The sequence below is a fragment of the Hordeum vulgare genome, chromosome 5H, assembly GCF_904849725.1.
Source record: "Hordeum vulgare subsp. vulgare chromosome 5H, MorexV3_pseudomolecules_assembly, whole genome shotgun sequence".
Classification (NCBI taxonomy): Eukaryota; Viridiplantae; Streptophyta; class Magnoliopsida; order Poales; family Poaceae; genus Hordeum; species Hordeum vulgare.
The window spans coordinates 578,727,419-578,754,086 of NC_058522.1; the positions used below are offsets into that span (position 1 = coordinate 578,727,419).

General features: G+C 45.5%; 2 pseudogenes; both read right to left on the bottom strand.

Moving 5' to 3' along the window:
* Positions 1-3,989: 3,989 nt before the first annotated feature.
* Positions 3,990-4,925, bottom strand: LOC123397415 (annotated as a pseudogene).
* A 20,360-nt stretch (positions 4,926-25,285) lies between these two features.
* On the bottom strand, positions 25,286-26,221 carry LOC123397416 (annotated as a pseudogene).
* Positions 26,222-26,668: the final 447 nt, after the last annotated feature.

A 26,668-nucleotide genomic window follows, 5' to 3' on the forward strand; every position in this document is an offset into this window, starting at 1 on the left:
ACTACATCTCGACCTTTTACTTGGGGTATCTAACAAGGAACGAGAAGTATATCCATCAACTCGTCATCAACATGTGGTAGCAGAAATCTGACATCTTATGATAGGTAGAGTTTTTATTCCTTAGAAGATTAAGCATGAGTAGAATAGGGTAGCAGATCGGCTGGCTTATAACAGTCGTATAAAGAGTACTACTGTTGTATGGCTTGAGAGAGGACCACGATGCATGGAGGAAATTTTGACTCTCAGTTGTAACCCTATGAATACCCTTCACATGTATTAGCGCAAAAAAAATAAGAAGTGATACACATGTATTAGCACAACAAATTATTTTTACTTGAGGGAAAAAATAGTATAACTACTTGTGCACATACAACAACATGGGCTTGCTAGCTGTACATTCATCGACCATCCAAATAGTTCTAGATTTTCCAGTCAAACAAAAAGAAAATTATTGATAAGCAAAAACAATTATTTCTTTTATTTTTTTATTTCTCCACATATTAGCTTTTACTGAAGGCAAACTTTATAATATTTGACCAAATGTATAGAAAACAATATAAACATTTCTATAATACCATATATCTGAATAACACTGACCCCTCATCATTGACCGACCCTTGCCCACATGTCAATGATGAGCGTTAACAATAACCGACCGATTCTTGAGACTTTAGTGATAACAATCTTTTGCATTCGGCTTGATGGTTATCACAGATTGGTCTAAAGCTGGCAGGTCAGTGATAGCTTGTCCCAGTGATCAAACAAGACCAAACACGACCAAACGAATACTTGACACATCTGTGTAGTTTATTCAAAAGGGAACCCATGTTTTTTCCCGCCAGTCAATATTGATTTGTTGTCAACCAGTTATAATCAATCATTCCCTTTTTCCTCGATAATCAAAACCCTCAATGCATATCGTCAACACCACTCTCTCTTCGTCATTCCCATCACAACCTTCTCCCTCTTGTTAGCATTGTCGGTCACCTGCATTGCTTCCAACTCCCCCTCTTTCCCGGTTCCTAGTCGGAGAGAGTCCGGTGCCATAGTCATCATCGTGCGGCCCGAAGAAGCAGATCGTCCATCGCCCACCATTGACGCGCCTTGGCCTTCATTCCCTTTGTGGACGCACCATTCTATCATTTCGTCTGTGGTAACACACCGACTCTGTCCGATGCAGCAGTTGCATTCCGCCCGGCTGTCGGACGTTGGGTCTCACGTGTACCTATAAGCGGTCGTAGACCCGACATGTGCTTCATAATTATTCGGTCGCAATGGCAACCATGATGGTGATCTCCGTTCCTTTGTATTAGTGTTCAAATTTGAAGTTTGATATCTATCTTGAGGGTGAGTCATTATTATTGTGCTATAAATTTGTATGTTTTCTCACTAGACATGTTAGATTGTTATTTGTCGTCATTCAGTCTAGATTTAGAACCTTAAGGCCTGATTATACATGTTTTATTCGTAGCATCGATGATTATAAAACTGAAAAATATACGTCCTCATAATTTTCCCACGTGATTTCCTACATAATTTTAACGAACTAGCATATGATATTGCATGGGTGATATATGAGACAAGTAATACCCTACTCTGTATTGTATTTGTTTTATTTTCACATTAATACCACACTTTTTTTCCTATGAGTTTGGCTGTCAAGTATAGCAAATGAACATGTTCAATGTTTTGTGGGAATATGATTTGGACAAACATCATTGTTGTTTTGACCTTTTAGCGTAGTGCATAAAACTCTATTTCTGTAAGAGTGTTTTGTGCAGTACAACTAAAATGTCAGCTGCGGTATTACTGTTTTTTAGGTGCACTACCCAGAAAGTTTCTACCAAACCGCACAATGACTGTATCTTGATTTAGGCCTTCTTGGCAATTTTTGAAGCAATTGTAGGTTTACCACTTGCTCTAGTTTCTGTACTTTTAGCGAGTTCCTATTTGGGAAGGTTGGTTCACTTGGTACTCAGAATGTGGCAATCACAAAGAGAACCTTGCGCCATGGCTCGAAGTGGGCAATACACAAGTCCCTTTTATGTGGTGGACATTTAATTTGTGCAGTGAGTAGGCGAGTCAGTTTCGTCTATGTACTCTTTCCTACGTGTGAAATGCTCACCACACAGACGAGAGTGATGCCAGAAACAAATCCACTTTCCCTGTTCTCATCTGCTATGGTTGCAAAGGCAGGGTGCTAAGGAGGAAACTAGAGCAGAGGCCCTTTTGCTCTCCGGAGATGATCTGCGAGGAAAACTTCCCTCTGGGAGGGGGAAACCGAAGCCATCGTCATCACCAACACTTCCTCCTTCGTGGGAGGACCAATCTTCATCAACATCTTCACCAAGACCATCTCATCTCAAACCCTAGTTCATCTCTTGTATTAAATATTTGTCTCAAAACCTGAGATTGGTACGTATGGGTTATTAATAGTGTTGATCACATTTTGTAGTTGATGATTGTTGGTTTACTTGGTGAAAGATATTATGTTCAGATGCTTGGTCAATATCATTACACCTCTGATCTTGAATATGTTGAGGAGGTGTGATTAGTTACTATTGTTCCCGCGGACATAGGAGAAGTGTAGTTATAAGTAATCATGTGAAGTTGGTATTTGTTTGATATTTTAAATATGTGTATGTCGTTGCTTCACTTAGTGGTGTCACGTGAACGTCGACTACACGATACTTCAACATGTTATGGGCCTAAGTGAAGGCATTATGGAGTAAAAAGTGGATGATGGGTTGTTTTAAGCGCGCAAAATTTGCACCTAGAATTTGTTTTTGTTATTTTAAGCGTGCAAAATTTGCACCTAGAATTTGTTATTTTAACTACCACTTTTTCCGAGGTCGTATTTGGGTTCACTCCAATAGATTATTTCACACTAAAAGTGTTGAAACTCTGCACGATCGAATCATCCAAATTATTTAAAGTACAATAGTTAGATTTTAACATAATAAATGGCTTAATTTTGGTGGGACGATCATATCTTTGTAAGTGTGTAATCCTATTTTCTAAACCTCCTTTGATGAAGTTGGTGCATTATACAAACTAAAAGATTCCCCGAGCGTTCGTGCCCGAATTAGTTGAGGAACAATTAGTTGATGTACGTCTTCTCTTAGGTATATAGGATATGGAAAAGCAACTCACAAAGTTGATCGATAGAGTTTATTTAAGTCGGGTAGGTCTTGAACTCCTGATGCTCACATTATTTCTGAATTTATTTCACGATTTTCGACGTTACTAGATCTGATCGGAGGCCGCCGAGAAATCCACTAGGCCTTTCATACCGCCATAGATATGAAGCCGGATGACGCGCCGCCGCCGCATAGCCCGTCGCCGCCATCCGAACCAGACCAACCGCCGCACGCCGCTGGCTGTGTCCGGCCAGACCCACGTGCCTGCAGCCGCCGTCGCCCGCATGTAGGGGCCCCGCACCATCCCTCGGATGCGGGAGAGAGGGATGCCTCCGCCACCGCCATCACCCCCCGAGCGTTTGCCCAGCGGCGTCCCCCGACGGCAACGGAGGGAGGAGACGATGGGCGTACAGGAGTTAATTCTTTGTTCATCATCACAATACAATTACCACGACACCTTGTGTACCATGACAATGAGATACATAAAAGCTAGACTAGTATATCATCTCTTGGACCATGTCTTGGATGGATGCATGATCTAATCGATTGCATGCGGGCTGATCCATCCATGCATTATTAACTAGTCAAGACTTCAAAAGCTCAAGAACCGAGAAATCGACTATATAACAAAAGACTAATCAATTAATCTGCTGCGCATGCATGAATTGCTGCCTGTTTCATCACAGTACAATTAACAACATCTTGCTTGTTCAAGACATACATCAAAGCTAGACTATACCATTGAGCTACACTAGCTTCCATTCTAATTATATCCTGCATCATCTCTTGGCTGCAGATTTCGCAGTCTTGGATGGTAGTTTTGTCCCTCACGTACGTGGTGTGCAAGTATCAACTCTGGCAGGAGACGATCGGAGTAGAGCATGCCACAGCCGTGTCGTCGCAGAGGCCGAGCAGCTCATCCAACATGCACAGGAAGGTGTGGTCTTCATCCTCTGCAGCGCCTTCTTGGAGTTGGAGGTCGTCGGACAAGACATGATCATCCGTCACCTCGGACGACATGAACCCGCCTGGATCCACGCTGCCGTCGTCCACTAGTCCGGACGGCAACGTCTCGCCTTCGTCGGACATGAACCAGCGCTGGGTCTCCTGGACCTGGAGACCCCCGTGTTGCTGGATGATGGGTTGTTGGCGGCGTGGGGTCTGGGGATGTGGAGCCTCGGGATGTTGGACGTCGTCCGCCTTCCTTTTCCTGGAACCAGGGGCACTGATTACCTCCTCGTATGTCGTCTCACTCCTGTGACGAGACACGCAGACCTTGCAGAGCACCACGCCGTCTTGCTTCTTGTCGTCGCCGTCGAGGTCGTACTCGGTCATGCACCAGCCGATCCTCAGTTTCTCGTTCCCTCCCGGCAACTTCTGAACGTAGCTGAGGTTTCGTCTATTGCCTACGCGGTTGCCATGCTTGTCTAGCACGGGGATCCCGCCCTTCTCCGAGTGCCAGTAGTAACCCTCGCCGGCGGCAGGGACGGCGCGCTGCCGCTTCCCGTTGCTGCGGCCGTCTTTGGTCTTGTGGTAGTGCGCCGGGGTGAAGAAGTACCACTCGCCGCCTTTCCCGTTGCTCCTGTCCGTGCCCCGCGCGTGTGGATACATCTCGACGAGGTCGCCGGGGGCGGCGGAGCAGACGTCGGCCTCGTGGATCATGTCGTCGGTGAAGATGCCGTCCGCTCCAGAGTCGATCCGTGGGCGGAGGTACTTGGTGATCAGCAAGTCTCCTGCCGGGTTGAAGATGTAGCCGGCGGGAAGATGGAGCTTGCCGTCGGCCATCGCAATTCGCAGATCACCAAGGTACGAGAGATGGATGGATCGTGCGCGTGTGTAACCCTGGCCTGGCTAGCTCCTTGCCTTGCCTGCGTACCTAGCTAGCTTATATGGATGGTACGACATACATGCACCTATGATACATGCATCTTATATATATGGATTCGGCTGGCTTCCATGCTTATTCGGATTCAAAGAAAGATGCGTGATCCAAGTTTCCAACCGTACCAATCCGTTTGTAAAATGGACCGTACCGGCTCTCCATTGGATGCAATGCATGCTTGCGTGCATGCGTGGGTCTACTTTTTTTTCTCTGGAATATATACAAGTATGCGTACTATATTATAACTAGTATAAAAATGTCAGTACCACTAATAGAAAAAGGGCCTATATCCCCGGTTCGTTTGGGCCTTTAGTCCCGGTTCACGAACCGGTGTGAACCGGGACTAAATAACCGGGGCTAATGCTAGCCCCGGTTCGGCCCCGAACCGGGGCTAATGACCCTCCACGTGGCGGGGCTGGGAGCGAGGTGGGGGGATGGAGGAGGGGTATTAGTCCCGGTTCGTATTACAAACCGGGGGTAATGACCCACCACGTTGCGGGGCTGGGAGCGAGGGGGGAGGGGTATATATTAGTCCCGGTTCGTATTAAGAACCGGGGCTAATGACCCTCCACGTGGCGGGGCTGGGAGCGAGGGGGGAGGGGAATTAGTCCCGGTTCGTATTAAGAACCGGGGCTAATGACCCTTCACGTGGCAGGGCTGGGAGCGAGGGGGGAGGGTTATTAGTCCCGGTTCGTATTATGAACCGGGGCTATTTCTTCGTTGCTTTTTTTGAGCACTTTTTAGGGTTTAGGGTTTTGCACTAAATTGGATGGGCTATTCTGCTGCCCCCTATTTTTCCATTTATTTGTTTTGGACGCCGCCTGGCCTGGCCTACTTGTGTTTAACGACCTACGAGAAAGTTTCAATGAATTCAACCCATTTAGCATGTCTACGGTTCAGTTTTGCTTGACTTTAAATATGCTTCAAAGATTCATGATCACAATGTATGACAAATTCTTTGGGCTATAAATAATGTTGCCATGTTTCCAAAGTCCGAACAAGAGCATATAATTCCTTATCATAAGTAGAATAATTCAGACTAGGCCCACTTAATTTTTCATAGAAGTGTGCAAGAGGTTTACCATCTTGTAATAACACACAGCAGCAACAACACGTCTATCTTCAGGAAATTGCAAGCATGTAAAACGTTGCTCTGTTTCTAACTTCCAAGTAAGATATATATCAGGAACATATCGACCATCAAAAGTATGAATATTCAATTTAAGTTTAGGGAGATGGCCATGATCCCGTACCTGAGGGTGTGGTGCATCCATACCGTTGCGATTGTATCCATGTGGACGACCGGCGACTTGTCGGGGTGGTTGTTGTTCCTGGAGTTGAACTGGAGCAACCTCTCCCTCATCATCGTAATCACCATCATAATCATCATCATACTCCTCATTCTGCCCAGCCACAGAAACCTCGGTAGTAGCAGCAACAGGAGAAGCAGCAGGACCAGCAGCAGAAGTAGGAGCAACAACACCCAAATTCTGCACTTGGTCAATATGCACGCGTCGCGCTCGTAGCCGTTGTTGTGGTTGAAGAGGGACAACACCTGCAGCTGGTGGTGGTAAACGGGCAAGCACCTCACCAAATTTGGCGTTCATCTTGGTGTCGAATTTCTTCTCCATACCTTCAAGCTTGTCCATGGCCTCTCCAAAGGTGGTCACGAAATCCTGTACCTGGTCAGACATCATTTGCTGAAATTTATCATGGAGCTCCCGGTTGGTCAGGTTCTCCCAGTCGATCTCCTCGTCGTGTGATCCTGGCATGGTTAGCAGCAATAAGAAACCAGAAGAATATGATCCTATAGACTACTAGGAAGTGGTTGTGGTGGTGGTGGTGTGTCATAAATCCGTCAAGCAAATCTCAATTTCTTACCAATTCTTACCCAGCAGCAGATGGCGATCGGCAACCGGTGTAGTCAAAACTCTCAAAGCTTGGATAGAGTGTTTGCCAGGTGGTGTCAAACACACGATTTAGATGTATGTGGAGCTGAGAAGGCTTATAATGTGGTAGCAAGAAGGGTCAGCAATAATCAGTTCAGAGATGCAAAATTGAAAAGACGCTCAAGGACGGTACCGTGCTGGTCCTAGGCTAGACCGTACTAGAGACGCGAGCCTAGAACACCAACGAAGTCACGACGACACGTACTAATCAAGGGAAGAGCCACTCTTATTTTTTTCTCTTTTTTTCTTCACAAAATCACTATAATGACGAGTGTCTCAAAACTCTTTCCAAGGACCAAAAACAGGATAAGCATGGATTTTTTTGGACAATTTTTTTTATTTCTGGAGCAATTTGGGGCTGCGATGACCAAAAATTGCGACAAAAATCACTATGATGACGAGTGTCTCAAAACTCTCTAAAAAGCCTAACAAAACGATAGGGATTTTTTTTCGCCCCTCTAAATTTTGGCCTAAAAAGTGCTCTGGAAAGCATGTCAGACATTTTTTTTCCCGAAACCTACTGAGGAAAGGAAACGCGAAACCGAAAGCAAAAGTATCTTGAAGTTCACCTAAAGCGGAAAGGATTGTGGTGGATATATGGTGTGTGGTATATGACAGCAAGGATAATCGTGGCGTGGTGGTGGTATATGGCAGCAGCGATGATGGTAGCGTGGAGGTGGTATATGGCAGCGATGAAAGATGGTGCGGTGGCGGCGTGACAACCTGTGAACAAAACTCAAAACTTTAAAGAACTAGACACTAAGACCAGCAACTCGACACGATGATGTAACCGCAATTTCAACAAAGCAAACTACTGAAATGACTATGCAAAGGCTCAGATTGGTTCGGATATGATGATCTAACCCTTATTCTGATGGTTTTTTCGTGGACTAAAGGTATGAAGAGAAGATGTGATCGAACTATGAAAAACTGGTAAAATCTCACCGAGCAACCTCGAAATCTGATACCACTTGATAGAGGCGAAGTTGTCCCTATCTTTCGATGAGATCGTGGGTATCGTTTTGGTAGAGTCAACTTTGACGATTTGACTACGAACGATTGAGACGTCACACCTTAGCAATCGCTAAACCAACTCGAGAGGTTATTGACCATGCCGGAGCATGATCAACGTGACGACGAAGGTCTGTTTCCTGCACGCAAACGAAGAACAAGCAAGAAACTAAGATGCAATCAAGATATTGCGAATATAAGATGTCGGCGATGCTAGGTCGACACCTATGGGGATCAACGTGATACCCTTGTGATCGTAGGACGGGAAACAATAACGTCAAGAGCAGACCAAACGATCAACACCCGACAAGTCTTTTTACCCAGGTTTGGGCCGCTTACGCGTAAAACTCTACGTCCTCCTCGTCTGATCGTATTAAGCGTTCTTTTGTTGTTCGTTTACAGTGATGATAATTGTCTTCTTGGCCAATCTCAAAAAAGGCTAACCTCTTTTGAATGAGCTAAGGGCCTCCTTTTATAGGTAAAGGGGTCACCTACATTGCTCAATGGTAGGTTAACGAGATGTTACAGTGAACCTACAGCGGTCCTTATCCATTTACCGCTGTCACGTGCATTAAATGCGCATCTTGTCCATGTCAGCTAAGTGCTGGTGAAGACATGTGTCTAGGTGTTTCGACACCTGGACGCCCCGCTGGCACATGCGGAATGCGCTGGAACACGGGGGAGTGGTGGTACTATGGCAAGGGCGGTCGCCCTGTGGTGCGTTGCCAGGTAATCCAGGCAAAAGGGTGCTTGCCGGGGCCTTGGTGCTTCATCCCGGCAAGGAAGCTTGCCGGGGGCTTCGGCTGTCTTCCCGGCAAGGGGGGGGGCTCGCCGGGGCCTTGTGCTAGGTGTGTTCATTACGTCCGTTGGACGGACGTGGCCTTGGGTGTCTTGCCGGCAAGACAGGCTTGCAGGGGCCTTGGATCTCTCGGGGGCGAGTCTTGTGTGGATTCCGCCGTGCTCTGCCGGCAGGGGCTCTTTGTGCCCGTGCACAAGTTTGGGGCACTAGAGACCCTAGTCTTTAGTGCATCAACATAAGAGGAAAGCTTTATTGATGAAGGTGGGGTTCTGTGACGTCTTTGTATGGTTGTAGAACACAAACGAAGAACGCAAAGTTGCAGCTATGGCGAACTTGTAATCTATACAAAACCCAACTCTAAACGGTGCCCTAAGGGCTGTATATATGAGGGAATAGAGAGGCAATTTCGTGACCCTTGGAGGAGGGGTCCGGAAACAGCCCTAAACTCGGTTTCCTCACACATACGGACTATAAATATAGCCTATATTATGGAATTTCGAAATTACATGGGCCTGGCCCAAAAATAAGGTGGCGCAACATCTGTAATAACCTATGGACGGAATTTATAAAGTGACGTCTTGAATATTTCGTCCAAAGCCTTCATGCTCTCCTTATGGTGGCTTTAAAGTGCGAAAATCACCAGTGGAAGCTCCATTGTTCTCTTCCACGCGTGCATCCAAACCCATGACATGATACACTCTGTCATACATAAGCCTCATTGTATCTTTTCTCAAAACAGTCACCATACCTACCTATCAAGGCATTTCCATAGCCTTTCCGAGATACATTGCCATACAACATCCACCATCTCATGATTTGATCTTCATGTCATACATGCTTTTGCTTGATCATAGAGTCGCATGCTAGTTGGGCCTTGCCCTCATTACTGCTACATGATGCGCTAGTATCATTGCATATCCTGCTACACTGGGAGAGTCATACATTTGCATACATCATGATAGTCTTCACTTGTCTTTATGTTGAGTACTTCTTATAAAGTGTGATGATTTTTCTTTCTATTCATGTAAAACATAGAGTGTTGCCCTTAAGTGAGGAAAAGATCCGAAAGTGGACAATACAAAAGATCCCAAAGAGGACAAATGAGAGATAAAAAGAAAGAGCCAAAGAGGCCACAAAAAATAAAAAAAATAAAAAAATAAAAATAAAAAGAAATAAAAAGAGAGAAGGGGGCAACACTACTATTCCTTTTTTAAAGATCCACACTCGTACTCCATTACTATATTGGTACTACATAGATATTATCATTCATGCATAACTATGTGGGGACCCTTACACTATAGAACTTGGTTTGCATATTCTAATGATGAGCCTCCTCAAATGAGCTCTAGGTCTTCATGAGCAAACAAGTTGGATGCACCCCCACTAGTTCCATTAGAGAGCTTACCTTAGCTGATATGTGCATCTGTTACATGGCAATCCCTACTCCTCACATCATATCTATTATTTGGCTTTCTCTCGCCTATGGTTATCCTCATTGATGTGAGCCTTTCACACCTTTTTGTATTCCTTCCCCATCATTATTCCATTTGCCATTCTAAGTGCCAACATATCTTGCTTACGCTCATTCATTGCATGAGTGCTCAAAATCAAAAGGGAGAGGATCATTTTGACTTGTGCCTGACAAGTGGTCTGGGGATGAGTCAAAATAAGATTCCGAAGAAGACTAAGTCCGAGGTTTAGTAGATTGAGTTCTCAATTAACAACCCATCTCCCACTTCTTGCACGCAAACACCATTTGAAGACATTTGAGTCACGGACAACGAGAGCTCTTGCACCTTTATGTTCTTATTTTGCTAAGTTCAATACTAGATATAGATTCTTGCTTGTTATTGTCTTGACTTGAATTGCATATCTCACTTGTTTTACTTTGAAGTTCTTATATGTGTGTTAGCATGTCACCACAGAAATTATTGTATTATCATTTATCTACTCGAGGATGAGCAGAAATTAAGCTTGGGGATGTTGATACGTCTCAAACGCATCTATAATTTCTGCTTGTTCCATGATCTTTTGGGTGATATTGTTATATGTTTTGCTATAATTTTATATCATTTTACACATATTTGGACTAACATACTAACTCAGTGCACCCAGTGCCACTTTCTATCCGCTGATGTCTATTTTGGAGGGCTTTTACCCAATTTTCCGAAATCCAAAAGAATCCAGAAAAAATAAAAAAAAATCAGCGAAACAGAAGCTTCCGGATCACCGAAGGAGGGCTAGAGGGGGGCCAGGGGTCTCCCAGGCGGCCTGCTGGCGCGGCTAGGCCCTAGGCCACGCCAGGAGATCACCTGGGTTGGACCCACCTCTTCCGGTGCCCTTCTTTGGCCTATATTTGGAGTCCCGAGAGGAAACCCTCGCAGACTTTCTAGAATCATGAATTTCTCCATCGTTCCGCCGCCGCCGCGCTTCCGAAATCGGGACCGTCACGAGACCTCTTCCCCGCCACCCCGCTGGAGGGAGGATTGACCTCCGAAAGCTTCTCCACCGCCATGGACGATCCCCGGACGTGACGTGAGTAGTCCTCCTTGGACCATGAGTCCATGACTAGTTGCGATGTGATGTCTGTTGGGGAACGTCGCATGGGAAACAAAAATTTTCCTACGCGCACGAAGACCTATCATGGTGATGTCCATCTACGAGAGGGGATGAGTGATCTACGTACCCTTGTAGATCGTACAGCAGAAGCGTTTAGAGAACGCGGTTGATGTAGTGGAACGTCCTCACGTCCCTCGATCCGCCCCGCGAACAATCCCGCGATCAGTCCCACGATCTAGTACCGAACGGACGGCACCTCCGCGTTCAGCACACGTACAGCTCGAAGATGATCTCGGCCTTCTTGATCCAGCAAGAGAGACAGAGAGGTAGAAGAGTTCTCCGGCAGCGTGACGGCGCTCCGGAGGTTGGTGATGATCTTGTCTCAGCAGGGCTCCGCCCGAGCTCCGCAGAAACACGATCTAGAGGAAAAACTATGGAGGTATGTGGTCGGGCAGCCGTGAGAAAGACGTCTCAAATCTGCCCTAAAAGCCCCATATATATAGGAGGAGGGAGGGGGACCTTGCCTTGGGGTCCAAGGGATCCCCAAGGGGTCGGCCGAGCCAGGGGGGAGGACTCTCCCCCCCCCAAACCGAGTCCTACTTGGTTTGGTGGGAGGGAGTCCTTCCCCCTTCCCACTTCTTCCTTTTTTTTTCTCTTTCCTTTGATTTTTTTCTCCCTTGGCGCATAGGGGATTGGTGGGCTGTCCCACCAGCCCACTAAGGGCTGGTGTGACCCCCCCAAATGCCTATGGGCTTCCCCGGAGTGGGTTGCCCCCCTCCGGTGAACTCCCGGAACCCATTCGTCATTCCCGGTACATTCCCGGTAACTCCGAAAACCTTCCGGTAATCAAATGAGGTCATCCTATATATCAATCTTCGTTTCCGGACTATTCCGGAAACCCTCGTGACGTCCGTGATCTCATCCGGGACTCCGAACAACATTCGGTAACCAACCATATAACTCAAATACGCATAAAACAACGTCGAACCTTAAGTGTGCAGACCCTGCGGGTTCGAGAACTATGTAGACATGACCCGAGAGACTCCTCGGTCAATATCCAATAGCGGGACCTGGATGCCCATATTGGATCCTACATATTCTACGAAGATCTTATCGTTTGAACCTCAGTGCCAAGGATTCGTATAATCCCGTATGTCATTCCCTTTGTCCTTCGGTATGTTACTTGCCCGAGATTCGATCGTCAGTATCCGTATACCTATTTCAACCTCGTTTACCGGCAAGTCTCTTTACTCGTTCCGTAATACAAGATCCCGCAACTTACACTAAGTTACATTGCTTGCAAGGCTTGTATGTGATGTTGTATTACCGAGTGGGCCCTGAGATACCTCTCCGTCACACGGAGTGACAAATCCCAGTCTTGATCCATACTAACTCAACTAACACCTTCGGAGATACCTGTAGAGCATCTTTATAGTCACCCAGTTACGTTGCGACGTTTGATACACACAAAGCATTCCTCCGGTGTCAGTGAGTTATATGATCTCATGGTCATAGGAATAAATACTTGACATGCAGAAAACAGTAGCAACAAAATGACACGATCAACATGCTACGTCTATTAGTTTGGGTCTAGTCCATCACGTGATTCTCCCAATGACGTGATCCAGTTATCAAGCAACAACACCTTGTTCATAATCAGAAGACACTGACTATCATCGATCAACTGGCTAGCCAACTAGAGGCATGCTAGGGACGGTGTTTTGTCTATGTATCCACACATGTAAATGAGTCTTCATTCAATACAATTATAGCATGGACAATAAACTATTATCTTGATACAGGAATTATAATAATAACTATACATGTATTATTGCCTCTAGGGCATAATTCCAACAGTCTCCCACTTGCACTAGAGTCAATAATCTAGCCCTCACATCACCATGTGAATTACATTGTAATAAATCTAACACCCATACAGTTCTGGTGTCGATCATGTTTTGGCCGTGGAAGAGGCTTAGTCAGCGGGTCTGCTACATTCAGATCCATGTGCACTTTGCATATATTTACGTCCTCCTCCTCGACGTAGTCGCGGATGAGGTTGAAGCGTCGTTTGATGTGTCTGGTCTTCTTGTGAAACCTTGGTTCCTTTGCTAAGGCAATGGCACCAGTGTTGTCACAGAACAAGGTTATTGGATCCAGTGCACTTGGCACCACTCCAAGATCCGTCATGAACTGCTTCATCCAGACACCCTCCTTAGCCGCCTCCGAGGCAGCCATGTACTCCGCTTCACATGTAGAATCTGCTACGACGCTTTGCTTGGAACTGCACCAGCTTACTGCACCCCCATTAAGAATAAATACGTATCCGGTTTGCGACTTAGAGTCGTCCGGATCTGTGTCAAAGCTTGCATCGACGTAACCTTTTACGGCGAGCTCTTCGTCACCTCCATACACGAGAAACATCTCCTTAGTCCTTTTCAGGTACTTCAGGATATTCTTGACCGCCGTCCAGTGATCCACTCCTGGATTACTCTGGAACCTACCTGCCATACTTATGGCCAGGCTAACATCCGGTCTAGTGCACAGCATTGCATACATGATAGAGCCTATGGCTGAAGCATAGGGGACGGAGCGCATATGCTCTCTATCTTCATCAGTTGCTGGGCACTGAGTCTTACTCAATCTCGTACCTTGTAACACTGGCAAGAACCCTTTCTTGGACTGTTCCATTTTGAACCTCTTCAAAACTTTATCAAGGTATGTGCTTTGTGAAAGTCCTATCAGGCGTTTTGATCTATCCCTATAGATCTTAATGCCTAGAATGTAAGCAGCTTCTCCTAGGTCCTTCATAGAGAAACTTTTATTCAAGTAACCTTTTATGCTCTCCAAAAGCTCTACGTTGTTTCCAATCAGTAATATGTCATCCACATATAATATTAGAAACGCCACAGAGCTCCCACTCACTTTCTTGTAAATACAAGATTCTCCAACCACTTGTATAAACCCAAATGCTTTGATCACCTCATCAAAGCGTTTGTTCCAACTCCGAGATGCTTGCACCAGTCCATAAATGGATCGCCGGAGCTTGCACACCTTGTCAGCATTTTTAGGATCGACAAAACCTTCGGGTTGCATCATATACAACTCTTCCTTAAGGAAACCGTTAAGGAACGCCGTTTTGACATCCATCTGCCAGATTTCATAATCGAAAAATGCAGCTATTGCTAACATGATTCTGACGGACTTAAGCATTGCTACGGGAGAGAAAGTCTCATCGTAGTCAATTCCTGGAACTTGTGAAAAACCCTTTGCCACAAGTCGAGCTTTATAAACGGTCACATTACCGTCAGCGTCCGTCTTCTTCTTAAAGATCCATTTGTTCTGAATGGCCTTGCGGCCCTCAGGCAGCATCTCCAAAGTCCACACTTTGTTCTCATACATGGATCCTATCTCGGATTTCATGGCTTCTAGCCATTTGTTGGAATCTGGGCCCACTATTGCTTCTTCATAATTTGCAGGTTCATTGTTGTCTAACAACATAATTGATAAGACGGGATTACCGTACCACTCTGGAGCAGCGCGTGATCTCGTCGACCTGCGTGGTTCAACAGAAACTTGAACTCGAGTTTCATGATCATCATCATTAACTTCCTCCTCAACCGGCGTTGCAATGACAGAGGTTTCCCCTTGCCCTGCGCCACCATCCAGAGGGATGAGAGGTTCGACAACCTCGTCAAGTTCTATCTTCCTCCCACTCAATTCTCTCGAGAGAAACTCCTTCTCGAGAAAAGTTCCGTTCTTAGCAACAAACACTTTGCCCTCGGATTTGAGATAGAAGGTGTACCCAACTGTCTCTTTTGGGTAACCTATGAAGACGCACTTTTCCGCTTTGGGTTCCAGCTTTTCAGGCTGAAGCTTTTTGACATAAGCATCGCATCCCCAAACTTTAAGAAACGACAACTTTGGCCTTTTGCCATACCACAGTTCGTATGGTGTCGTTTCAACGGATTTCGATGGTGCCCTATTTAAAGTGAATGCAGCTGTTTCTAATGCATAACCCCAAAACGATAACGGCAAATCAGTAAGAGACATCATAGATCGCACCATTTCTAACAAAGTACGATTACGACGTTCGGACACACCATTACGCTGTGGTGTTCCAGGCGGTGTTAACTGCGGAACAATTCCACATTGTCTTAAGTGAGTACCAAACTCGAAACTCAGATATTCACCCCCACGATCAGACCGTAGGAACTTGATCTTCTTGTTACGATGATTTTCCACTTCACTCTGAAATTGCTTGAACTTTTCAAATGTTTCAGACTTGTGCTTCATCAAGTAGACATAACCATATCTACTTAAATCGTCAGTGAAGGTGAGAAAATAACGATATCCGCCGCGTGCCTCCACGCTCATTGGACCACACACATCGGTATGTATGATTTCCAACAAGTCACTTGCACGCTCCATTGTTCCGGAGAACGGAGTCTTAGTCATCTTGCCCATGAGCATGGTTCGCACGTGTCAAGTGAATCAAAGTCAAGTGACTCCAAAAGTCCATCAGCATGGAGTTTTTTCATGCGCTTTACACCAATATGACCCAAGCGGCAGTGCCACAAAAATATGGTGCTATCATTGTTTACTCTAACTCTTTTGGTCTCAATGTTATGTATATGCGTATCTCTATCAAGATTCAATATGAACAATCCTCTCACATTCGGTGCATGACCATAAAAGATGTTACTCATAGAAATAGAACAACCATTATTCTCAGACTTAAAAGAGTAACCGTCTCGCAATAAACAAGATCCAGATATAATGTTCATGCTCAACGCAGGCACTAAATAACAATGATTTAAGTTCATCACTAATCCCGATGGTAGTTGAAGTGACACTGTGCCGACGGCGATTGCATCAACCTTGGAACCGTTTCCTACGCGCATCGTCACTTCGTCTTTCGCCAGCCTTCGTCTATTCCGCAGTTCCTGCTTCGAGTTGCAAATGTGAGCAACAGAACCGGTATCGAATACCCATGCACTACTACGAGAGCCAGTTAAGTACACATCAATAACATGTATATCAAATATACCTGATTTTTCTTTGCCCGCCTTCTTATCTGCCAGATACTTGGGGCAATTGCGCTTCCAGTGACCCATACCCTTGCAATAGAAGCACTCTGTTTCAGGCTTAGGCCCAGCCTTGGGTTTCTTCGGCGGATTGGCAACGGGCTTGCCGCTCTTCTTCGAATTGCCCTTCTTGCCTTTGCCGTTTCTCTTGAAACTAGTGGTCTTGCTCACCATCAACACTTGATGCTCTTTACGGAGTTCAGACTCTGCGACTTTCAGCATCGCAAACAACTCGCCGGGAGACTTGTTCATCCCTTGCATGTTGTAGTTCAACACAAAGCCTTTATAGCTTGGCGGCATGGATTGAAGGATTCTGTCAGTGATAGCTTCTTGCGGGAGTTCAATCCCCAGTTCAGCTAGACGGTTTGAGTACCCAGACATTTTGAGCACATGTTCACTGACAGACGAGTTTTCCTCCATCTTGCAAGCATAGAATTTATCGGAGGTCTCATACCTCTCGATCCGGGCGTTCTTCTGAAAGATAAACTTCAACTCCTGGAACATCTCAAATGCTCCATGACGCTCAAAGCGACGTTGAAGTCCCGGTTCTAAGCCATACAAGACTGCACATTGAACTATTGAGTAGTCCTCCTTACGCGCTAACCAAGCGTTCTTAACATCCTGATCAGCCGTAGCGGGTGGTTCATCTCCTAGCGCAGCATTAAGGACATAATCCTTCTTTCCAGCTTGTAAGATTAGCTTAAGATTACGAGCCCAGTCTACAAAGTTGCTTCCATCATCTTTCCACTTAGCTTTCTCTAGGAACGTATTAAAATTCAGGATGACACTTGCGTGAGCCATGATCTACAACACAAATACATTCAAAGTGGACTTAGACTATGTTCAAGATAATTAGAGTTTCAACTTAATCAAATTATATGCTAAACTCCCACTCAAAAAGTACATCTCTCTAGTCATTTGAGTGGTTCATGATCCACTTACACTATCCCAAGTCCGATCATCACGTGAGTCGAGAGTAGTTTCAGTGGTAAGCATCCCTATGCTAATCATATCAGCTATATGATTCATGATCGACCTTTCGGTCTCATGTGTTCCGAGGCCATGTCTGCACATGCTAGGCTCGTCAAGCTTAACCCGAGTGTTCCGCGTGCGCAACTGTTTTGCACCCGTTGTATGTGAACGTTGAGTCTATCACACCCGATCATCACGTGGTGTCTCGAAACGACGAACTGTAGCAACGGTGCACAGTCGGGGAGAACACAATTTCGTCTTGAAATTTTAGTGAGAGATCACCTTATAATGCTACCGTCGTTCTAAGCAAAATAAGGTGCATAAAAGGATTAACATCACATGCAATTCATAAGTGACATGATATGGCCATCATCACGTGCTTCTTGATTTCCATCACCAAAGCACCGGCACGATCTTCTTGTCACCGGCGCCACACCATGATCATCCATCAACGTGTTGCCATCGGGGTTGTCGTGCTACTTATGCTATTACTACTAAAGCTACATCCTAGCAAAATAGTAAACGCATCTGCAAGCACATATGTTAGTATAAAGACAACCCTATGGCTCCTGCCGGTTGCCGTACCATCGACGTGCAAGTCGATATTTCTATTACAACATGATCATCTCATACATCCAATATATCACATCACATCATTGGCCATATCACATCACAATCATACCCTGCAAAAACAAGTTAGACGTCCTCTAATTTTGTTGTTGCATGTTTTACGTGGTGACCAAGGGTATCTAGTAGGATCGCATCTTACTTACGCAAACACCACAACGGAGATATATGAGTTGCTATTTAACCTCATCCAAGGACCTCCTCGGTCAAATCCGATTCAACTAAAGTTGGAGAAACCGTCACTTGCCAGTCATCTTTGAGCAAAGGGGGTTACTCGTAACGATGAAACCAGTCTCTCGTAAGCGTACGAGTAATGTCGGTCCAAGCCGCTTCAATCCAACAATACCGCGGAATCAAGAAAAGACTAAGGAGGGCAGCAAAACGCACATCACCGCCCACAAAACATTTTGTGTTCTACTCGAGAAGACATCTACGCATGAACCTAGCTCATGATGCCACTGTTGGGGAACGTCGCATGGGAAACAAAAATTTTCCTACGCGCACGAAGACCTATCATGGTGATGTCCATCTACGAGAGGGGATGAGTGATCTACGTACCCTTGTAGATCGTACAGCAGAAGCGTTTAGAGAACGCGGTTGATGTAGTGGAACGTCCTCACGTCCCTCGATCCGCCCCGCGAACAATCCCGCGATCAGTCCCACGATCTAGTACCGAACGGACGGCACCTCCGCGTTCAGCACACGTACAGCTCGACGATGATCTCGGCCTTCTTGATCCAGCAAGAGAGACGGAGAGGTAGAAGAGTTCTCCGGCAGCGTGACGGCGCTCCGGAGGTTGGTGATGATCTTGTCTCAGCAGGGCTCCGCCCGAGCTCCGCAGAAACACGATCTAGAGGACAAACTATGGAGGTATGTGGTCGGGCAGCCGTGAGAAAGACGTCTCAAATCTGCCCTAAAAGCCCCATATATATAGGAGGAGGGAGGGGGACCTTGCCTTGGGGTCCAAGGGATCCCCAAGGGGTCGGCCGAGCCAGGGGGGAGGACTCTCCCCCCCCAAACCGAGTCCTACTTGGTTTGGTGGGAGGGAGTCCTTCCCCCTTCCCACTTCTTCCTTTTTTTTCTCTTTCCTTTGATTTTTTTCTCCCTTGGCGCATAGGGGATTGGTGGGCTGTCCCACCAGCCCACTAAGGGCTGGTGTGACCCCCCCAAATGCCTATGGGCTTCCCCGGAGTGGGTTGCCCCCCTCCGGTGAACTCCCGGAACCCATTCGTCATTCCCGGTACATTCCCGGTAACTCCGAAAACCTTCCGGTAATCAAATGAGGTCATCCTATATATCAATCTTCGTTTCCGGACTATTCCGGAAACCCTCGTGACGTCCGTGATCTCATCCGGGACTCCTAACAACATTCGGTAACCAACCATATAACTCAAATACGCATAAAACAACGTCGAACCTTAAGTGTGCAGACCCTGCGGGTTCGAGAACTATGTAGACATGACCCGAGAGACTCCTCGGTCAATATCCAATAGCGGGACCTGGATGCCCATATTGGATCCTACATATTCTACGAAGATCTTATCGTTTGAACCTCAGTGCCAAGGATTCGTATAATCCCGTATGTCATTCCCTTTGTCCTTCGGTATGTTACTTGCCCGAGATTCGATCGTCAGTATCCGTATACCTATTTCAACCTCGTTTACCGGCAAGTCTCTTTACTCGTTCCGTAATACAAGATCCCGCAACTTACACTAAGTTACATTGCTTGCAAGGCTTGTATGTGATGTTGTATTACCGAGTGGGCCCTGAGATACCTCTCCGTCACACGGAGTGACAAATCCCAGTCTTGATCCATACTAACTCAACTAACACCTTCGGAGATACCTGTAGAGCATCTTTATAGTCACCCAGTTACGTTGCGACGTTTGATACACACAAAGCATTCCTCCGGTGTCAGTGAGTTATATGATCTCATGGTCATAGGAATAAATACTTGACATGCAGAAAACAGTAGCAACAAAATGACACGATCAACATGCTACGTCTATTAGTTTGGGTCTAGTCCATCACGTGATTCTCCCAATGACGTGATCCAGTTATCAAGCAACAACACCTTGTTCATAATCAGAAGACACTGACTATCATCGATCAACTGGCTAGCCAACTAGAGGCATGCTAGGGACGGTGTTTTGTCTATGTATCCACACATGTAAATGAGTCTTCATTCAATACAATTATAGCATGGACAATAAACTATTATCTTGATACAGGAATTATAATAATAACTATACATGTATTATTGCCTCTAGGGCATAATTCCAACAATGTCTTCTCTCCAATCTTGTGCTTTAACGGTTACTCCTTGTGAGCTGCCCTACATGATCAAGGCATCTATATAATTCTCTTGCTATTGCTATGCTCGGTTTGTTGGGATCCGATGGATAATGAGATTATGTACAGATTGTTATGAGTTATATATTTGATTATCCTTTTATATTATGTTCCTTATTAATTCATGCATGTTCTCCGTTGCTTTTTATTGCTTTGGCCAAGTAGTAAATCGTAACTCCAAGAGGGAGCGTTATGCATGATTGTGGGTTCAGGCCCCTCGATGTCTAGCTTGAGTGACAGAAACATGAGACTAGGGGATGTGCTTGTTGCCACCAGGGAGAAAACAATGGTGCTTGTGACCACGGTTGCAAGGATTGTTTATCTTACGCATAATTCGTTAATGCAGTTGTCTGTTGCTTTGAGTTTACACTTTGGGTGGGGCTCGCAACTTAATACCGGAGAGATGTTCTGGATAGATATCTCAAGGTGGATGATTCGTAAGTAGATGCTGATGAATAAACGGTCTACTTGTATTGGCGTACTGCCCATTACTATTGAACCTCTAACTATCAAGGAGCATAATTAGCATTGCGGTGCGATCTTAATTCTGTCAATTGCCGAACTGTGATTTGTTTACCCTAGCATAGTTGTTTATCGTCTTTTGGGAGAGAGACATCACTAGTGAACATCATGTGACTCCGATCCATATCAACATAATTATTTACACCTCCATCATTTACCGCTTTCATTTACTTTTCCATTGCAATCACTATTATCTTTCCGCTTGTGTTTCGATCCTTTGCAAACTACAAGGCCGGAGAGATTGACAACCTCTGTGTACTCGTTGGGAGCAAAGTTATTTGTTGTGTGTGCAGATCCACGTCTTCTGCTAGCGCCAGGGTGGAAGACACCTACTTGTTGATCCTAAGAGTCCTCCTGGTTCGATAAACCTTACAGTCTCTGTGTGATGGAAATTTGCTGTTGACTACATCTCGACCTTTTACTTGGGGTATCCAACAAGGAACGAGAAGTATATCCATCAACTCGTCATCAACATGTGGTAGCAGAAATCTGACATCTCATGATAGGTAGAGTTTTTATTCCTTAGAAGATTAAGCATGAGTAGAATAGGGTAGCAGATCGGCTGGCTTATTAGAGTCGTATAAAGAGTACTACTGTTGTATCGCTTGAGAGAGGACCACGATGCATGGAGAAAATTTTGACTCTCAGTTGTAACCCTATGAATACCCTTCACGAGCGCAAAAAAAAAAAAAAAAGATGTGATACACATGTATTAGCACAACAAATTATTTTTGCTTGAGGGAAAAAACAGTATAACGACTTGTGCACATACAACAACATGGGCTTGCTAGCTGTACATTCATCGACCATCCAAATAGTTCTAGATTTTCCAGTCAAACAAAAAGAAATTTATTGATAAGCAAAAACAATTATTTCTTCTATTTTTTATTTCTCCACATATTAGCTTTTACTGAAGGCAAACTTTATAATATTTGACCAAATGTATAGAAAACAATATAAACATTTCTATAACACCATATATCTGAATAACACTGACCCCTCATCATTGACCGATCCTTCACCACATGTCACTGATGAGAGTTAACAATAACCGACGATTCTTGAGACTTTAGTGATAACAATCTTTTGCATTCGGCTTGATGGTTATCACAGATTGGTCTAAAGCTGGCAGGTCGGTGATAGCTTGTCCTAGTGATCAAACAAGACCAAACACGACCAAACGAATACTTGATACATCTGTGTAGTTTATTCAAAAGGGAACCCATGTTTTTTCCCGCAAGTCAATATTGATTTGTTGTCAACCAGTTATAATCAATCATTCCCTTTTTCCTCGATAATCAAAACCCTCAATGCATATCCTCAACCCCACTCTCTCTTCGTCGTTCCCATCACAACCTTCTCCCTCTTGTTACCATTGTCGGTCACCTGTATTGCTTCCAACTCCCCCTCTTTCCCGGTTCCTAGTCGGAGAGAGTCCGGTGCCATAGTCATCATCGTGCGGCCCGAAGAAGCAGATCGTCCATCGCCCACCATTTACGGGCCTTGGCCTTCATTCCCTTCGTGGACGCACCATTCTATCATTTCGTCTGTGGTAACACACCGACTCTGTCCGATGCAACAGTTGCATTCCGCCCGGCTGTCGGACGTTGGGTCTCACGTGTACCTATATGCGGTCGTAGACCCGACATGTGCTTCATAATTATTCGGTCGCAATGGCAACCATGATGGTGATCTCCGTTCCTTTGTATTAGTGTTCAAATTTGAAGTTTGATATCTATCTTGAGGATGAGTCATTATTATTGTGCTATAAATTTGTATGTTTTTTCACTAGACATGTTAGATTGTTATTTGTCGTCATTCAGTCTAGATTTAGAACCTTAAGGCCTGATTATACATGTTTTATTCGTAGCATCGATGATTATAAAACTGAAAAATATACGTCCTCGTAATTTTCCCACGTGATTTCCTACATAATTTTAACGAACTAGCATATGATATTGCATGGGTGATATATGAGACAAGTAATACCCTACTCTGTATAGTATTTGTTTTATTTTCACATTAATACCACACTTTTTTTACTATGAGTTTGGCTGTCAAGTATAGCAAATGAACATGTTCAATGTTTTGTGGGAATATGATTTGGACAAACATCATTGTTGTTTTGACCTTTTAGCGTAGTGCATAAAACTCTATTTCTGTAAGAGTGTTTTGTGCAGTACAACTAAAATGTCAGCTGCGGTATTACTGTTTTTTAGGTGCACTACCCAGAAAGTTTCTACCAAACCGCACAATGACTGTATCTTGATTTAGGCCTTCTTGGCAATTTTTGAAGCAATTGTAGGTTTACCACTTGCTCTAGTTTCTGTACTTTTAGCGAGTTCCTATTTGGGAAGGTTGGTTCAGTGGGTACTCAGAATGTGGCAATCACAAAGAGAACCTTGCGCCATGGCTCGAAGTGGGCAATAGACAAGTCCCTTTTATGTGGTGGACATTTAATTTGTGAAGTGAGTAGGCGAGTCAGTTTCGTCTATGTACTCTTTCCTACGTGTGAAATGCTCACCACACAGACGAGAGTGATGCCAGAAACAAATCCACTTTCCCTGTTCTCATCTGCTATGGTTGCAAAGGCAGGGTGCTAAGGAGGAAACTAGAGCAGAGGCCCTTTTGCTCTCCGGAGATGATCTGCCAGGAAAACTTCCCTCTGGGAGGGGGAAACCGAAGCCATCGTCATCACCAACACTTCCTCCTTCGTGGGAGGACCAATCTTCATCAACATCTTCACCAAGACCATCTCATCTCAAACCCTAGTTCATCTCTTGTATTAAATATTTGTCTCAAAACCTGAGATTGGTACGTATGGGTTATTAATAGTGTTGATCACATTTTGTAGTTGATGATTGTTGGTTTACTTGGTGAAAGATATTATGTTCAGATGCTTGGTCAATATCATTACACCTCTGATCTTGAATATGTTGAGGAGGTGTGATTAGTTACTATTGTTCCCGCGGACATAGGAGAAGTGTAGTTATAAGTAATCATGTGAAGTTGGTATTTGTTTGATATTTTAAATATGTGTATGTTGTTGCTTCACTTAGTGGTGTCACGTGAACGTCGACTACACGATACTTCAACATGTTATGGGCCTAAGTGAAGGCATTATGGAGTAAAAAGTAGATGATGGGTTGTTTTAAGCGCGCAAGATTTGCACCTAGAATTTGTTTTTGTTATTTTAAGCGTGCAAAATTTGCACCTAGAATTTGTTATTTTAACTACCACTTTTTCCGAGGTCGTATTTGGGTTCACTCCAATAGATTATTTCACATTAAAAGTGTTGAAACTCTGCACGATCGAATCATCCAAATTATTTAAAGTACAATAGTTAGATTTTGACATAATAAATGGCTTAAATTTGGTGGGACGATCATATCTTTGTAAGTGTGTAATCCTATTTTCTAAACCTCCTTTGATGAAGTTGGTGCATTATACAAACTAGAAGATTCCCCGAGGTTCGTGCCCGAATTAGTTGAGGAACAATTAGTTGATGTACGTCTTCTCTTAGGTATATAGGATATGGAAAGCAACTCACAAAGTTGATCCATAGAGTTTATTTAAGTCGGGTAGGTCTTCAACTCCTGATGCTCGCATTATTTTTGAATTTATTTCACGATTTTCGACGTTACTAGATCTGATCGGAGGCCGCCGAGAAATCCACTAGGCCCTTCATACCGCCATAGATATGAAGCCGGATGACGCGCCGCCGCCGCATAGCCCGTCGCCGCCATCCGAACCAGACCAACCGCCGCACGCCGCTGGCTGTGTCCGGCCAGACCCACGTGCCTGCAGCCGCCGTCGCCCGCATGTAGGGGCCCCGCACCACCCCTCGGCTGAGGGAGAGAGGGATGCCTCCGCCACCGCCATCACCCCCGAGCGTTTGCCCAGCGGCGTCCCCCGACGGCAACGGAGGGAGGAGACGATGGGCGTACAGGAGTTAATTCTTTGTTCATCATCACAATACAATTACCACGACACCTTGTGTACCATGACAATGAGATACATAAAAGCTAGACTAGTATATCATCTCTTGGACCATGTCTTGGATGGATGCATGATCTAATCGATTGCATGCGGGCTGATCCATCCATGCATTATTAACTAGTCAAGACTTCAAAAGCTCAAGAACCGAGAAATCGACTATATAACAAAAGACTAATCAATTAATCTGCTGCGCATGCATGAATTGCTGCCTGTTTCATCACAGTACAATTAACAACATCTTGCTTGTTCAAGACATACATCAAAGCTAGACTATACCATTGAGCTACACTAGCTTCCATTCTAATTATATCCTGCATCATCTCTTGGCTGCAGATTTCGCAGTCTTGGATGGTAGTTTTGTCCCTCACGTACGTGGTGTGCAAGTATCAACTCTGGCAGGAGACGATCGGAGTAGAGCATGCCACAGCCGTGTCGTCGCAGAGGCCGAGCAGCTCATCCAACATGCACAGGAAGGTGTGGTCTTCATCCTCTGCGGCGCCTTCTTGGAGTTGGAGGTCGTCGGACAAGACATGATCATCCGTCACCTCGGACGACATGAACCCGCCTGGATCCACGCTGCCGTCGTCCACTAGTCCGGACGGCAACGTCTCGCCTTCGTCGGACATGAACCAGCGCTGGGTCTCCTGGACCTGGAGACCCCCGTGTTGCTGGATGATGGGTTGTTGGCGGCGTGGGGTCTGGGGATGTGGAGCCTCGGGATGTTGGACGTCGTCCGCCTTCCTTTTCCTGGAACCAGGGGCACTGATTACCTCCTCGTATGTCGTCTCACTCCTGTGACGAGACACGCAGACCTTGCAGAGCACCACGCCGTCTTGCTTCTTGTCGTCGCCGTCGAGGTCGTACTCGGTCATGCACCAGCCGATCCTCAGTTTCTCGTTCCCTCCCGGCAACTTCTGAACGTAGCTGAGGTTTCGTCTATTGCCTACGCGGTTGCCATGCTTGTCTAGCACGGGGATCCCGCCCTTCTCCGAGTGCCAGTAGTAACCCTCGCCGGCGGCAGGGACGGCGCGCTGCCGCTTCCCGTTGCTGCGGCCGTCTTTGGTCTTGTGGTAGTGCGCCGGGGTGAAGAAGTACCACTCGCCGCCTTTCCCGTTGCTCCTGTCCGTGCCCCGCGCGTGTGGATACATCTCGACGAGGTCGCCGGGGGCGGCGGAGCAGACGTCGGCCTCGTGGATCATGTCGTCGGTGAAGATGCCGTCCGCTCCAGAGTCGATCCGTGGGCGGAGGTACTTGGTGATCAGCAAGTCTCCTGCCGGGTTGAAGATGTAGCCGGCGGGAAGATGGAGCTTGCCGTCGGCCATCGCAATTCGCAGATCACCAAGGTACGAGAGATGGATGGATCGTGCGCGTGTGTAACCCTGGCCTGGCTAGCTCCTTGCCTTGCCTGCGTACCTAGCTAGCTTATATGGATGGTACGACATACATGCACCTATGATACATGCATCTTATATATATGGATTCGGCTGGCTTCCATGCTTATTCGGATTCAAAGAAAGATGCGTGATCCAAGTTTCCAACCGTACCAATCCGTTTGTAAAATGGACCGTACCGGCTCTCCATTGGATGCAATGCATGCTTGCGTGCGCGTGGGTCTACTTTTTTTTCTTCTGAAATACATATGAGTGTGCGTACTATATTATAACTAGTATAAAAATGTCAGTACCACTAATAGAAAAAGGGTCTATATCCCCGGTTCGTTTGGGCCTTTAGTGCGTGAACCGGGACTAAATAACCAGGGCTAATGACCC